Source organism: Salmo salar, chromosome ssa21 (assembly GCF_905237065.1).
Source record: "Salmo salar chromosome ssa21, Ssal_v3.1, whole genome shotgun sequence".
In the NCBI taxonomy this organism is placed as follows: Eukaryota; Metazoa; Chordata; class Actinopteri; order Salmoniformes; family Salmonidae; genus Salmo; species Salmo salar.
Window position 1 is genome coordinate 49,547,333 of NC_059462.1, and position 14,301 is coordinate 49,561,633.

Consider the following 14,301-nt stretch of genomic DNA (forward strand, 5'->3'; position numbering starts at 1 on the left):
GGGATGACAGCAGCTGCTTTCCAATCTTTTGGATCTCAGACGACACGAAAGAGAGTTTGAACAGGCCAATGAATAAGGGTTGCAACAATTTCGGCTGAAAATTTTAGAAAGAAAGGGTCCAGATTGTCTAGCCCGGCTGATTTGTAGGGGTCCAGATTTTGCAGCTCTTTCAGAACATCAGCTGACTGGATTTGGGAGAAGGAGAAATGGGGAAGGCTTGCTGTTGACCGCGGTAGGGGTAGCCAGGTGGAAAGCATAACCAGCTGTAGAAAAATGCTTATTGAAATTCTCAATTATAGTGGATTTATCGGATGTGACAGAGTTTCCTATCCTCAGTGCAGTGGGCAGCTGGGAGGTGTTCTTATTCTCCATGGACTTTACAGTGTCCCAGAACTTTTTGGAGTTTGTGTTGCAGTAAGCAAATTTCTGCTTGAAAAAGCTAGCCTTGGCTTTTCTAACTGCCTGTGTATATTGGTTTCTATCTTCCCTGAGAAGTTGCATATCACGGGGGCTGTTCGATGCTAATATAGAACGCCACAGGATTTGTTTGTGTTGGTTAAGGGCAGTCAGGTCTGGAGAGAACCAAGGGCTATATCTGTTCCTGGCTCCAATTTTCTTGAATGGGGCAAGCTTATTTAAGATGGTGAGGAAGGCATTTTTTTTTTAATAACCAGGCATCCTCTACTGACAGGATGAGGTCAATATCCTTCCAGGATACCCGGGCCAGGTCGATTAGAAAGGCTTGCTCGCTGAAATGTTTCAGGGAGCCTTTGACAGTGATGAGTGGAGGTCGTTTGACCGCTGACCCATTACGGATGCAAGCAATGAGGCAGTGATCGCTGAGATCTTGGTTGAAAACAGCAGAGGTGTATTTAGAGGGCAAGTTGGTTAGGATGATATCTATGAGAGTTTTTTTTAATATCGAATAAATCATGCCTTAGTATTAAAAATAGAAGATTGTTCAAGCAACGCTTCTCCCTGTATTGGATGTTGGTGATATTGTTTACATGCGGCAACCTGTTTTAAAACCCTTGGACGCAGTCTACCATTCCGCAATACGTTTTATTACATGGGACAATTTTAGGACTCATTGTAGCCTGTATAATGTGGGATGGACCTCTTTTCTATAGGAGAGCTACATTCTCTTTTATTTATTTACAAAGCAATCTTACAGAAACTCCCTCCATCTGTAACTTCATTAATTAAGATAAGAACCAGAAGTTACCAAACCCGTTCACAGGAATGGATAACACTAGAGATCCCTTCAGTCCACAGATTTAGAAAAATCTGCGTTCAGTTTTTTTGCCCCCAATTTGCCCCATATTTCCCCAACTGTTGCCTATATGGCAGGCAACAGTTGGACAGCGCACCAAACCCAACTGGCACACCATGAGGAGAGGGTGGTTGATGGACAGCAATGATGGAGCAGCGGTAAGGACCAGGCATGTTACTCCGTCGCTGCTAAGAAAAAAGGGTGCTCAGATCAGTCATTGGATGGGGTGTTGTCTGTAATGTGGAGGAGGGCACCAGACCATCCGGTGAGGCATCAAGGCAAATGGCCACAGGAATGGATGTGCAGGAGTCAGGGCTTTGGGTTACAGGGTCTGGGATCCTGGGTGCCCAACCGAATGGTCTGGTGCAGCATTTTCATTTTTACCTTCAATTAACTAGGCAAGTCAGTGAAGAACAAATTCTTATCTACAATGATGGCCTACCGTGGAACAGTGGGTGGCCTTGTTCAGGGACAGAACGACAGATTTGTACCTTGTCAGCTCGGGGATTCGATCCAGCAACCTTTCGGTTACTGGCCCAACTCTCTAACCACTAGGCTACCTGCCACCCCAGTAGTGGAGGGCAAGTGTCCCTATGGTGCAAGTCATAGAATTTCTATATCAGCCTCAATGAAGACAAACCTTAACGGCTCCAGGTCAGCTCCACGTCACTGGAAGGGACATCTGATTCTTTGTTGTGTGGACCACCAAAGCCTCCATCACTATCCCAATCACCATGACGACCTCTGACTCATATTGCTCCTCCTGTCAGTATCTGGTCCAAAAATATTCAACATAGTTCATATACTAGGCTCCCAGAACAGGTTATATTACAAACAAGTGTTGTTCAAAGCAGCCAACTAAAATAATGTAGTTAAGGTAAGTTCAATCACAAAGGCTGGTCTTAGTGCACCTTAGGGCTGGGCGATATGGCCAAAATACCACATCATGGTATTTTAAAAAAATGTTTGATAGTATTTTATGTTTTGGATTAATAAAAAAGTTCTAAATTTGCTTCATGAGTAGTGCGTGACACATTCGAATTGGTTTATACTGTTCAATTCAACCTAAAATAATTTCCTACATTTCCATCAATTTCTGCATTTCCTGCACTCATTTGAGATCATTTCCACACTGCCACGATACGGGCAAAAATACTAGGCCTTATATTTAACCAAATGTTGCAATTGCGATTTTGATCAAAACACTTGGGTGAACTATTGGAATCATAGAAATAGAATGTTTATTATAATTATATAGTTAGAATACAAATAAGTGGGCACTTTGAATACAGTATTTGACATGACAACGAATGAAAATTCCATGGATGAGTTATTGTGACAGGGTAGGAACCAAAGTGATATTCAGTATTTCCTAGGGGACCCTATAATCTTTGGCTACATTAAATCTTTATTCATATAGCCAACATATTCATGCTTTGCCTATTCCTCTTTGATTTAGAAGATACTGTTGCACAAACAACATGCTGATTTAAGCCTCCACCGGTACTGGTATCAGGCAGTATTAGCTAGCTACATTTGCTTTGACTCAGTACTTTTATTAGCTAGTTAGCCAGCTAACTTGTGATAAGCTAAATGGTGTTAGCCACTAATGCTAAACTTTCTAAGAAAATACAAACTAGCTGTTTGCAAATGTAAGAAACAAACTAATATTTTAATTATAGAACACTTGTGGATTTATATTATTAAGATCAAAGTGGAAACAACATGGTTGTCATCAACATTGTTGCATTGACCATGCAGACTGAACGAAAGTGTCTCGTGGTCAAGCAACAACAAATGCGATCCTTGAGTGACATGGGGTGGGACCAGTTCTGTGTGGAAATCGGCATGAGAGAGAGTGGAGAGGGATGACTCAAGTAGCAGAGTAAACACTTTTTTTTTTTAAATGGACGTTACACACGCCGTATCACATTTAACAAACCAAACATTCAAATACAGTTATAGAAGGTAAAGTAAAAACACAAAACGGGTCCAGCATAAATACCGGTATATAGTAAAACACGGTATACCGCCCAGCCCTAGTGCATCTCCTCAGTTTCATTCAGTAGTACAACACAACTCACATTGAATTGTATAATGGGCACAGTGGGAATTTTTTTATCTGTGATGTTTAAATGATGTCGTACCCTCAGAGTGAGAGAGTACATCACTTCCAGCATATCTCCTTGCTGAGGCTGGTGCTTCTCGTGGTGTGAGCCTGATGTTCCGCATGTCACGCCTCCTGTCTAAAACATGGGGAAAAGGGGGACAAAGTCAAAATGTTGATGCATCTACAGATTCAATGACTGAATCAACACAAACATTGGCACAGACACATACGATAACATACGCACTATACATACACATGGATTTAGTACTGTAGATGTGTGGTAGTGGTGGAGTAGGGCCCTGAGGGCACACAGTGTGTTGTGAAATCTGTGAATGTATTGTAATGTTTTTAAAATTGTATAAACTGCCTTAAATTTCACTGGACCCCAGGAAGAGTAGCTGCTGCTTTGGCAGCAGCTAATGGGGATCCATAATAAATATAAATGTTTTAAACAATATTGTTATTTGACAAATTACTGACCTGTCTGTCCACAGGCTCGATCTGCTGTAGTCTCCACAACCGGATGACACTGTCACAGGACGTCCATGCACCGGATAGCCCGAGTGGTACACTCCTGTTGGACTGTAAAACAAAGAGCCATTTGGTCAGTGGTAGGTCTTTTTCCAATGCTGTATCACCATCTTTATCTGGACAGAAAAAAGCATTGTTTATTATACTCAACACTCAATCCTATTTGTTTGCTCTTGTTTCCCAATCCACAGTCTGGATCTTCCACTTCTGCCATGGTGGATGAACTACCTGTTCTGGTAAACAGAGCAATTTCTCTTTCCCACTGGAAAATGGAAGCTACAGACCCCGAGTGTTGTCACTGGGTTTCCGGTCCGTCCATCTGAAAGACAAAACAAATAAGTTACTTTTACTAGCTAGCTAAGTTGATTACTAAAAAAATGGTAACATCTATATTAAAATAACATAACCCACATACTTGACTGTAGTAACGGTAAAATAGACTGGGCTTTGGTCTATCTGTACATCAAAAATCCTATTATGTGGATGAGACATTTCTGTTGGGATGGAGGAATCATCTGGAATGCTCAACTAGATGATCAGGACAGTCAAGGTTGCTATTATCCCCGAGGTGGTGAAGTATTGCAATGAGCTATATGACTGTACTTCTGATTCTAATTCTCAAGAGGAAAGTTAAAACCCTCAGCCTTAAGGTCACTGAGGATGACCAACAGTTATAGGGGTATCGTCTGAAAGTTGAACAGCAATTAGGGATGTAACAAGGATATTGGGCATCGGCCAGCAGACCACGATTTCTACATTCAGGTCCTAAATCTGTGGCATGCGATGTTTGTAAAGGAAAAATGTCACTGCCGTGTCAGGCTAATTTGACACATTGTCTACTAGCCCCGTCTGATACGTACTAGCCTCCGGCTAGATTCATTTCCATCCCTGCCGACATTTCTTACTGACTTCACAGGTCGTTGGATTAATCATGTAACGTTACAACAGATGTACTTGTGGTACACAACCGTTTATGTGATTTGTATGAGTGTAATATTCATATGTGAATACATACTGAATTATAATTGGATGCATTTTACCGCCGTATCATACTGTGCGGTGATTGGTTAAGACCACCCAGACGGTTAGGTCATGGGCAGTTGATCGTGGTTGGAGATAGGCTAACATGTAGTTGTAACTAGTTAATAAAGAGTTATGTTAAGAAACATCCTGTGGTTCTGCGTTTTATTATTTTGTACAAAGCGTACAAAACAAGACATGGTGTCAGAGTAAATGGTCTTAAAAGATGGATTTTTCTGGAGTTCCTTCACCTCGAATGGACTGGGAGTCTACAAACTTACCCGATGCATGGCGTAAGTACAAACAGCATGTGGAGCTAATGTTCACGGGTCCTCTGAAGGAAAGAGGAGAAGAGGAAAAATGTAGCTACCTGCTCCTCTGGATCGGTGAAAAAGGGAGAGATATTTACAACACATGGACACTTACCGAGGCTGAATCAAAGGTACTGAAAACATACTACGATCGTTTTGAAGCATATGTTGTGCCGAAGACTAATACAATTTTCGCTAGGTACAAATTCCATGAGAAAGTACAGGGAGCTAGCGAGTCTTTTGAACAGTTTGTGACTGAGCTGCATCTGCTTGTGAAAGACTGTGATTATGCAAACAAGGATGAGATGGTCAGGGACCGTATTGTATTTGGAATACACTCACCGCGAGTGAGAGAGAAACTTTTGAACGTTGGGTCTGAGCTAACGCTGGACAAAGCTATCGACATAGCCAGATCTCACGAGCTAGCACAGGCTCAGATGAAAACCATTTCGCGCGGCAGCACCAGCGCATCACGTGAACAAGCAGTGCACGCAGTCAGGCAGACATCAAAGCACACCTCCGGTGCCCAGAGAGAGCGTTTCAGAACGGAGAGAGACATAACTCCAAAACAGAGCGACACAGACTCAAAACGTCCCAAAACATGTGGATATTGTGGATACAAAGTGCATGGCGAACAAGGAAATTGCCCAGCTAAAGGCAAACAGTGTACTAAATGTGGTAAATGGAATCACTTTGCAAAAGTGTGCAGAGCTTACCGTGGAAAAACAGTACACACAGTGAGTGAAGATGAAATGTCAATCAAAGAGTCAAATGATGATGAACTGTTTATTGATTCAGTGACACAGAAAAGTCACATATCAGAGACAGAGCAAGCCTTTGCTGACATTGAGATAGGAACACAAGGCACAAAGCTAAAGTTCAAACTAGACACTGGTGCACAAGTAAACATTATTCCTCTGAATAAATACCGCAGCTTGACATCTGAGTGCGAGCTACAGCCCACCATGCGCAGACTGACTGGTTATGGTGGTGAACAGCTCCCAGTAAAGGCACATGCACTTTCAAATGCAAATACAAAGAAAGTGACATGATGTTGGACTTTTACGTTGTTGACACTAGAGCACCTGCAGTGCTAGGTCTTAAAGCATGTTTAGACATGGACCTCATCAAGCTAGTTTTATCAGTAACAGCACCAGTAGAGACAGAAAATGTACTGGAGGAGTTTGCTGATGTCTTTACAGGAATAGGATTATTCCCAGGAGAATGTACCATTCACCTTGACCCAGACGCAACCCCTGTGGTCTACCCACCGAGAAAGATTCCCCTTGCTCTCCGTGCCCGTCTGAAGAAAGAGTTGGAGAGCATGGAGCAATCTGACATAGTCACCAAGGTTACAGAACCGACTGACTGGGTAAACGCGTTAGTGGTGGTGGAGAAACCACGCACAGGCAAGCTCCGAGTATGCCTCGACCCAAGAGACTTGAACAAGGCTATCAAACGGCCCCATTACCCTTTACCGACGCTAGATGGTATCACGCACAAGCTAGCGGGAGCACGCTACTTCAGTGTCATGGACGCTAGATCAGGCTACTGGGCTATCAAGCTCACAGAAGAGTCATCTAAGCTCACAACATTCAACACACCGTTTGGACGCTACAGGTTCCGTCGCCTGCCTTTTGGGATTATCTCAGCCCAAGACGAGTTTCAGCGAAAGATTGACGAAGTATATGAAGGCCTCGACGGAGTTGTGGCAATTGTGGACGACATCCTTGTTTATGGTCGAACCAAAGAGGAGCACGACCGAAACCTCCGCGCGATGCTGCAAAGGTCCCGCGAGAGAGGAGTCCGGCTCAACCCCGAGAAGAGCACAGTCAGCGCTACAGAGGTCAGCTACTTCGGACATCTTCTCACAGCGAATGGAATCAAGCCAGATCCACAGAAGATCTCAGCCATAAAAGAAATGGAGCCACCAAAGAACCGTGCAGAGCTGGAAACAGTGCTTGGCATGGTCAACTACTTAGCCAAGTTCGCACCCAGCCTCTCCAATGCTAATGCACCCCTGCGTCAACTGCTAAAGCAGTCCAGTGAGTTTCTTTGGGACAAGCAACACGACATTGCTTTCCAGAATGTGAAAGACTTGATCACGAGAGAACCAGGACCAATCCTTGCCTACTACGACCCAAACAAAGAGCTCAGACTCCAAGTGGACGCGTCGAAGTATGGACTAGGTGCAGTGCTACTGCAAGAAGGAAAGCCCATCGGCTACGCTTCCAAATCTCTCACAGACTGTGAAATCAACTACGCCCAAATCGAAAAGGAGCTCTATGCCATTCTGTTCGGATGTAAACGTTTCCATCAGTACGTATATGGACGACAAGTCATTGTGGAATCCGACCACAAGCCCCTTGAGTCAATCATGAGGAAACCACTAGCTGCAGCCCCGCCAAGGCTACAGAGAATGATCCTTCAACTACAAAAATACGACTTCACAATCACTCACCGTCCAGGCAAAGACATCCCTGTCGCAGACACACTCTCCAGGAAGTTTCTTACCTACAAGGACAGCAGCCTCAGTGAGGGCATGGACATGCAAGTGCACACTGTGTACAGCAACTTACCAGTTAGTGACACGAAACTGAAGGAGATCCAAGCTGAAACAGACAAGGACTCACAACTCACACAGCTGAGGAAAGTCATACAGGATGGATGGCCTGAGGAGAGGAGAAAATGCCCTCAGAGCGTCTCAGAATTCTGGAACCATCGTGATGAACTATCACAGATCAACGGAATCATTTTCAAAGGAGAGAAAATCATTATTCCTACCAGTCTCAGAGAAGAGATTTTGACAAAGATCCATGCTGGACACATGGGCATGGAAAAGTGCAAACAGAGAGCACGGGACATTTTGTTTTGGCCTGGAATGTGCAAACAAATAGAGGACATTGTTGGTAGATGCACCATCTGTCTTGAAAGACGCCCCTCAAACACCAAAGAGCCAATGTTACCTCACTGTATCCCAGACCGACCCTGGCAGGTTGTGGCAACCGATCTGTTCACCTGGAACAACGAGGACTACATCGTAACATTGGACTACTACAGCAGATACTTCGAACTCGACAAGCTTCACAGCACCACATCTGCAGCTGTGATACACAAGCTGAAAGCAGCCTTTGCCAGGCATGGCATTGTAGAGACTTTAATATCTGACAATGGGCCCTGTTACAAATCAAATGAGTTTGAATCCTTCACAAAAGCATGGGAGTTCACACATGTCACCACAAGCCCACATTACCCTCAAAGTAATGGCCTTGCTGAAAAATCTGTGCAGATTGCTAAATCACTCATGGACAAAGCAAAAGCAGACAAGAGAGACCCCTACCTCAGTCTCCTTGAATACCGCAACACTCCAGTTGACAATTTCAAATCACCAGCCCAGCTGTTGATGAGCCGCAGACTTCGCTCAACCCTTCCCAGCACCAACCAGCAGCTGCAACCTGAGGTTGTCAGCTACAAGGAAATGCATGAAAAACGTGCACAGAGACAACAACAACAAAAGCGATACTACGACAGGTCAGCTAGACCACTGCCACCACTGATCGGCGGAGAGTCAGTTAGAATCCAGGAGCATGGCCTCTGGAAACCAGCAGTCGTCATCCAGCCAGCTGACACTGAACGTTCATATCACGTCCGCACAGCAGAAGGAGCAGTGTACCGCCGCAATCGTCGTCACTTACTGAACACAAAAGAACAACACACTGATGAGATGAACTGTTCCCCTGAAAGAGAACGTGATGGACTAAACACACACACAGCACAACATACACCACACTTACCTGCAACACCACAAGAGCTGTTGACTGACACAGAAGCATGCTCAACATCATATCGCACAAGGTCAGGAAGAGAGGTCAAGCCCAGAGCTCTCCTTGACCTATGAAATGTCAAAGGGTGTAGGCGGATCGCTGCCCTAAAAGAGTTCCAGACTGTAAACTTGTTATTGAAAGTTGACTTGACATGCTTTGGTATTGTATTTGTTTGAAATGTTAAGATGTAATTTCTACAGTGAAGCTGAGTTGCTGAGAATCCCTTGTTTGAAAAGTAACAGTATGTTGGATCATTGTTTCAGAGTCTATGTTGATTCAGTTGGTGTAGTATGCAATATAAATGGTTACTTACCTTGAGTTCAAACTACAGAGCATGTATCCAAAAGAAAAGCTTAGAATATGTAAAACATTTGTATTTTGTTTAAAAGAAGGGGGATGTAATATTCATATGTGAATACATACTGAATTATAATTGGATGCATTTTACCGCCGTATCATACTGTGCGGTGATTGGTTAAGACCACCCAGACGGTTAGGTCATGGGCAGTTGATCGTGGTTGGAGATAGGCTAACATGTAGTTGTAACTAGTTAATAAAGAGTTATGTTAAGAAACATCCTGTGGTTCTGCGTTTTATTATTTTGTACAAAGCGTACAAAACAAGACAATGAGGACAACATTGAGCCCACAAGTTCTGTGTGAGCTAGCTAGCCAGCTTCAGCTAATGTAGCTAACTAGCCAACTAAGGCGCCTCAGTACACATATATTTAGCTTACTAGCTAGCTATCGTTAGTTCACTGTTCGTGTAGTCAGACTTTTCTAAGTGGTGACATGCTAACTAACCAACTATCCATGGAGCCGGCTTAACGTTAACTAGCTGGCTAGGTCACTAAAGACTTGTCAATAAAAAGGTAACATTGAAGAACCCCGTTTCTGTGTTTTGTTTGGGGGAAAAAAAGTATTGTGAGCTAGCCAGCCAACTTTAGCTAATGTAACTAACTAGCAACCAAAGTGCCCAACTAGCTAGCCCATCCAGCGACATTAGCTAGATAATTAGTTAACATTAGCTCACAGTTAACTTATTGTAGTCAGACTTCTCTAAGTGGTGACATGCTAGCTAACCAACTATACTTGCCATGGTGCCGGTCTACGTAATCAAGCAAAGTCAGACTACACGAACTAAAGTTAATTAGCTAGCTAAATATCCTTTCCCTGGTGGGCTAACGCTAGCTAGCACGTTCACACCTGAAAAAGTAGCTGGCTAGCTCACTAAAGAGTTGTCAATATAAAGGGCACAAAAGTCATTATGCTGGTTATTTGTACTTGTAAATAAGGCAAAGTGCGTTGTACACGTACCTAACATTACAGATCATCTTCATTAGCACCTAGCTTACCACAGATTTCTGACCTAACCAAATGTGCTTGTTAGCAGTTAGCAAACAGGGCTTACCTTATCACACAGCTCTTGTGATGCCTCTCACTTACTGAGGTTGGAAAACGATAACATGTACATGTGCTTATTGGAGTAGTGGTTACAATCCGGTAACGTTACATAGCACAGAACCATCCTTGCTTCTGATCGACGGAGAGACCTAAGGTTAGCTAGTTATCTACAAAGGCAGAGGGTAACTTAATACATTATAGTAATTTAAAGACGCTAAGGTAGCAAGCTATGCCATTTCAAAAAGGCTGAACGAGAATACACACGAGAAACTAAAAACGCCTATAATATCTATGTTACTTGCAAGGCTATTTGTCGAGGAGTTTGCGTGTAGAAATGTGCCTTGAGGGATGACGTCAAACCTTGCGACAAGATGTGTAGTTCTTTATGAAAGCCACATTAGCGGCCCACATTTTGATGTAAAACAGTGGTGAGTTCTGTAGCTAGCACCCATAATAAACCTAAGTGCGCAATGATGAGTAGCATCCAGCGATTTAAGTGTTGATGCCGTAGCATGCATGTTAATAATATCACCATAATCTATAATAGACATAAAAGTAGCTTGCACAATTTGTCTTATATTTGTAGAGGACAAACATGTCCTGTTTCTATAGAGGAAGCCTAGCTTGATTTTTAGCCGTTTACAAAGTTCATCAATATGCATTTTAAAAGACAGTTTATCATCCAACCATATCCCTAAGTATTTATATGCAGAGACCTGATTCATTCGAGAACCATCGTAAGTGCAAGTGTATTTTCAACCAACTTTTTGAACCTATTAAAAATCATAAAATGTGTTTTCTTTGCATTTAAAACAAGTTTCAGCTGTATAAAAGACCCTTGTAATATCTTAAAATCTGTCTCCAAAAGTGATTATGCTTGGTCAGCCATTGAAGCGATAGACTACATGACAGTGTCATCAGCATATAAATGAATTTGACACTTTCTTATCTCATCACCAATATTGTTTATGTAGAGAGTGAACAGTAATGGACCAAGTATAGAACCTTGTGGGACCCCTTTAACCAACTCCAATGGCTCCGACTGGATGCCGTCGACTCTAACAGCCTGACTTCTATCCTTTAGATAGTCATGAAACCAACGACAGGCATCCAATCCCAGTCCTATTGACGACAGCTTACCCAAAAGTATCGCATGGTCTACAGTGTCAAAAGCTTTAGATAAATCTATGAACAAGGCGGCACAGTACTTTCTATTATCTAGGGCATTAGTAATATAATTTACAACACGTACAGTGGCCGTAATAGTACTGTGTTTAGGTCTGAAGCCAGATTTGATTACTATAAAGAGTATTGTTAACAGTTAAAAAAGATTGTAGTTGCCTATTCACCAATGACTCTAGAATTTTAGCCAAACAGGAGAGCTTAGAGATGGCCGATAATTATCCAATTCACTACCATCACCTCCCTTGAGGAGTGGTAAAACAAAAGCTGTTTTCCAAGATTTAGGAATCTTTCCTACGACAAATGTTTGATTAAAGATATGCGTCACTACACCAGCAATAATAGGTGCTGCACACTTGAGTAAATATGGATCCAGATTGTCAGCGCCTAATGATTTCTTAGAATCTATAGCAGATAGTGCAGATAAGACCTCATCTTCTGTGACTTTTTGAAAATGAAAAACCGGCTTACTCTTTTCCACATCAGCTGAAGGCAGAGGGACTGAAACAATAGACCGGTCAGGATCATGTTGGCCATTTTTTCTTTCAAAAAGAAAACCAGCAGAAATCAATTGTTTATTAAAAACCTCACAAATTTCAGTTTGGTCACTGATGATCACAGATTCCGATGTAATTTGCTTCGGCATGGAAGTCATGGAGTTTGCTCGTTTAAGTGAGTTAACAATTTTCCAGAATTGAGCGGGATCACCAGCAGACTCTGTCATAGCATCAAGAAAATACCTCGATTTTGCCTTTTTATTCCTCCGGTCCATTTATTTCTCAATTGCCTAAAAAGCAGCCAATCAACTGTTTCACCAGTTGTCCTCGCCAAGGCCCATGCTTGATTCTTTTGCAGAAAAAGGATTTTCAAATCACAGGAGAACCAAGGGTTAGTTCGATTTTTGACCCTAAGTCGCTTTAACGGGGCGTGTTTATCAGCCATAAAGGTCAAAATTGATGAAAAGAAAGAGAACGCTAAAACTGGGTCCATTATGCAGTTTCCGGATAAAAGGTCGGAGTAATAAAGGTCATGGATAAAGGCTTGCTTTGAGAAGTGTTTATAGTTTCTCTTTAGAATTATACAGGGTGTTTTAGCCTAGTATCTCTGATACATGCAATAGGGCAGTGGTCACTGATGTCATTAGCAAATAACCCACTAGCTATATATTTGTGAGGTGTATTAGTTAAGATAAGGTCTATTAATGTAGATTTTTTGGGGGTCTTTTGGATTAGGACGGGTAGGTATAGTTATTAGTTGAGTAAGATTTAGTTCGTTACAAAAGTATTTTAATTTAAACGATGCTTGCCCAAAGCCAGTCAAGATTGAGATCGGCGATTGTCAATAATTCAGAGTTTACATAATTAGACATTAACTCAAACAATTTGCATAGTGCAGATACCAGAGCTGAGGGTGGGCGATAAATTCCCGCTAGCGTTAATAGTGCATTATGACCAAGGACCACATTTAGAACTAAGCATTCATACTGTTTCGGAACAGAAGTTGAAATGGACACAGTGACATCTAGGTTGCATTTAACATATATGGCAATACCTCCACCTCTACCCACTCTGTAGACATTATACCCAGCTAACATAACATCTGAGTCTGGAACAGACACACAGAGCCAGGATTCAGATATCCACCTCTACCCACTCTGTTTGCTCTGTAGACATTATACCCAGCTAACATAACATCTGAGTCTGGAACAGACACACAGAGCCAGGATTCAGATATCCACCTCTACCCACTCGGTTTGCTCTGTAGACATTATACCCAGCTAACAGAACATCTGAGTCTGGAACAGAGACAGAGAGCCAGGATTCAGATATAATCAATATGTCAGCATGTGATTGTGAGACCAGTATTTCAATCAAATCTAGCTTTTGGATCAAGCTTCTAACAAACAAACAAACAAATTTATTTTTATATAGCCCTTTGTACATCAGCTGATATCTCAAAGTGCTGTACAGAAACCCAGCCTAAAACCCCAAACAGCAAGCAAAGCATGTGAAAGAAGCACGGTGGCTAGGAAAAACTCCCTAGGAAAAACTCCCTAGAAAGGCCAAAAACCTAGGAAGAAACCTAGAGAGGAACCAGGCTATGAGGGGTGGCCAGTCCTCTTCTGGCTGTGCAGGGTGGATATTATAACAGAACATGGTCAAGATGTTAAAATGTTAAAATGTTCATAAATGACCAGCATGGTCAAATAATAATAATCATAGTAGTTGTCGAGGGTGCAACAAGCACGTCCGGTGAACATGTCAGGGTTCCATAGCCGCAGGCAGAACAGTTGAAACTGGCTCAGGTCCTCCGGGAGAAAGACAGAAAGAGAGAAAGAGAGAAAGAGAGAGAGCATATTTAAATTCACACAGGACACCGGATAAGACAAGAGAAATACTCCATATTTAACAGACTGACCCTAGCACCCCGACACATAAACTACTGCAGCCTAAATACTGGAGGCTGAAACAGGAGGGGTCAGGAGATACTGTGGCCCCATCTGATGATACCCACAGACAGGGCCAAACAGGCAGGATATAACCCCACCCACTTTGCCAAAGCACAGCCCCCACACCACTAGAGGGATAACTTCAATCACCAACTTACCATCCTGAGACAAGGCCAAGTATAGCCCACAAAGATCTAC

General features: G+C 42.6%; 1 long non-coding RNA gene across 1 annotated transcript; it reads right to left on the reverse strand.

Annotated features, from left to right (window-relative positions):
- Window positions 1–868: 868 nt before the first annotated feature.
- Window positions 869–10,934, reverse strand: LOC106582451 (uncharacterized). Its single transcript, XR_001323309.2, has 5 exons — window positions 10,480–10,934; window positions 4,066–4,233; window positions 3,864–3,965; window positions 3,421–3,519; window positions 869–2,046 (listed from the first exon to the last, which is right to left on the reverse strand). It is a non-coding gene; the product is annotated as an uncharacterized lncRNA (long non-coding RNA).
- Window positions 10,935–14,301: the final 3,367 nt, after the last annotated feature.